The sequence below is a fragment of the Limulus polyphemus genome, unplaced genomic scaffold (assembly GCF_000517525.1).
Source record: "Limulus polyphemus unplaced genomic scaffold, Limulus_polyphemus-2.1.2 Scaffold4451, whole genome shotgun sequence".
NCBI lineage: Eukaryota > Metazoa > Arthropoda > Merostomata > Xiphosura > Limulidae > Limulus > Limulus polyphemus.
In genome coordinates this window covers 34141-37125 of record NW_013670061.1, presented here as the reverse complement: position 1 = coordinate 37125, position 2985 = coordinate 34141, and the positions used below count along the sequence as shown (strand labels likewise).

General features: G+C 28.1%; 1 protein-coding gene across 7 annotated transcripts in view; it reads right to left on the bottom strand.

The window, feature by feature from the left end:
• The window catches only part of LOC106471166, a 40374-nt gene that overhangs the window by 4180 nt on the left and 33209 nt on the right, over positions 1-2985 (bottom strand). The window lies entirely within an intron of this gene.

Below are 2985 nucleotides of genomic sequence, written 5' to 3'. Positions count from 1 at the left end.
ATATCCCCAAACAACCTAGTATTAGAAGAACCTTCTATAGAATATCTACCCAAACTAACCTACTATTAGTAAGAACCTTCTAGTAAAATATCCCCTAAATCAACCTCGATTTGAGAACCTTTCTAATAGAATATCTCCCAAACAACCTAGATTTGAGAACCTTTCTAATAGAATATCTCCCAAACAACCTCGATTTGAGAATCTTTCTAGTAAAATATCCCCCAAACAACCTAGATTTGAGAACCTTTCTAGTAGAATATCTCCCAAACAACCTCGATTTGAGAACCTTTCTAGTAAAATATCCCCCAAACAACCTAGATTTGAGAACCTTTCTAGTAGAATATCTCCCAAACAACCTCGATTTGAGAACCTTTCCAGTATAATATTTTCTCAAACAACCCGTATATGAAGGACATTCTAGTACAAAATTTTCTGAAAACATCTCCTGTGTTATGAACATTTTCAAAAAATAACTTCTATATGAAAAACATTCCAGAAGAAACTTTTCAGAATATAATACCTTCATAAAGAACATTTTTATAGAATGTTTTATGAAGTACTGTCTTATATAAAGAACATTTTAGTAGAATATTTTCTAAAGATAAATATTATATTAAGAACATTCTAGTACAATATGTTTTAAAGTGAACTACGTATAAAGAATATTCTAGTGGAATAATTTTTGAAGACAATTCCTATGTAACAGTCATTTTTAATAGTAAGTTTTCTGAAGTTAACTCGTATATAAATAACATTCTAGTGGAATTAGAAAAATACTTGCTGAAGACAAATTCTACATAAAAAGGTTTAATAGAATGTTTTCTCAAGAAAACTCCTATCAATATAATTTTTTAGTAGAATAACTTCTGAAAACAAATCATCTATGAAGAAAATTCTAGTGTAACTTTGTACAGAAATTATTCCTATATAAAGAACCTTCTACTGGAATACTTCCTGAATACAATTCCCACATAAAGAATCGTTTTAGTACAGTGTTTTATGGAGACAACTTCTGTATAAAAAGAAACTTGTAGTGTATTATTATCTAAAAACAATGCCTTTATGATGAACATTTCAGTAGCATATTTTCTTTAAAACAACCCCTAAATGAAAAGTGTTCTCAAATACAATGGAAGTTTTCACAAAACACCAATATAGACAACTCCTAAGTGCAGAACATTCTAGTAGGATGTTTCTTGAATACAACTCGTTTTATTAGAATGTTTTACTAGAATATTTCCTAAAGACAATTTCTATATGAAGAATATTCTACTAAAATACTTCCTAAATATTACTATTATATAAAGAAGATTCTTGCAGAATATTTTCTAAAGACAACTTTTCTATGGTGAACAGTCCAATAGAATATATTAAAAAAAAACTCCAATAAAAAACATTTTTAGTGTAATTAGTAGAATATCTTATATGACTCCAGAACTTTGAATATCTTAATGCCACTTAAATGACCTTGGGAGTTGTTGAAATCAGGCAGACATTTGATTAATGAACTTTTGAATATGTCAAAACTAGTTTCTCTTATTTCAAGTCTTCTGATACTTTGTGCCATTGAATGATTTTTTTTCGCTGACTTTTAACTGCCAGATACAATATTGTGTTTTTCATTATTATCATTATTCTACTATATTAGTTAATTAAGAAAACTCCTACGTAAAGAACATTCTAGTAGAATGGTTGTAAAGGAAAGAACTTTTTGGAAACAAGAAGAATTATTTGACTAATAAGTCTGTTTATAGAATTATAGGTATATTTGTTTTATAATATAATTTGCATTTACTCAAATATTAAATATTAAAGTTATAATCAGAAATATTTTCTTGAATTACAGGGTGTCCCAGAAATCTGGACCCATAGGGAAAATAGACATAATATATTTAAAGTTAAGCAAACACATTTCTAATGTCAGTTGTAGATATTTCAGGAAAGAAAATACCCAGATGGCACAGTATACCAAGAATTGATATGTGTATGGCTGTTAATGGCATGAAATTTGAACAATAAATAAATTGTGTATTTTTCCCTATGGGTCCTGACTGCAGGGACACCCTGTACATTCATACTAGAAATGTTTTCAGGAAGACCCTTCTTTTATAGTTGATGTAAAAATTAAACTTATTAATAAAATAATTTTATATTAAAATTTCAAAAAATTAGTCAGATAAATCTTTCAGCATGTGGATAGCAACAAACCACTTGTAATCACCTAATACTAGAAAGCATTACAACAAGATATTTGTTTTAATGTAGAATTTACCCAAAACATTTAACAATGGAGAAAACTCATGCCCCGATATTAGGTTAGTTTTTAGGTTTTTGTGTAACACAGAGTTTGATGGATGATACAAGACTGAAGAAAATTCTGTTCATTTGAAAAATTATGGATAATATCTTGGAATGATCCCCTGTTAGTTTCATTGTCCATTGAAAGAAACTAAATGAAACATAAGTATGTGTTAGACACTGGATAATATAGGATTAGACAGCATTCAAATTGTTTAATCACTTTAGAAAGATTTTGCTGTAACTGCAAAGAATAGTTTCATAATCCTTCTTTTGGTATGAAAAACCAAGTCCACATCACTAGATTTTTACTATAATAATGAATGATACTATAAGTTTATGGTATACAAGCTAACCATGTTTTCTACCTTATTTTTCAAAATTTTGGCACATATTGAATACAATGTTTTAATACACAAAATCAGTTAAAGAGCCACTAAGTTCCTCTTGCCCTAGTCTATATATATAAAAGAAAAAGTTAGTTTATTTTGTTCGCTATAGGAAACCAAACAGTTGAACTTACAGATTTTAAAATAATTTCATAATAACCAGTTTTTTACAAGAAATTTAATGGTGCTATTTTTTTTGTATTTGGTGTAGTATTTAAAGACGAAATTGACAATCAATGATTATTGCGCCATTTTTTGTAACTATTTCTTTGTAATAAACATACAAACATAAGCACGT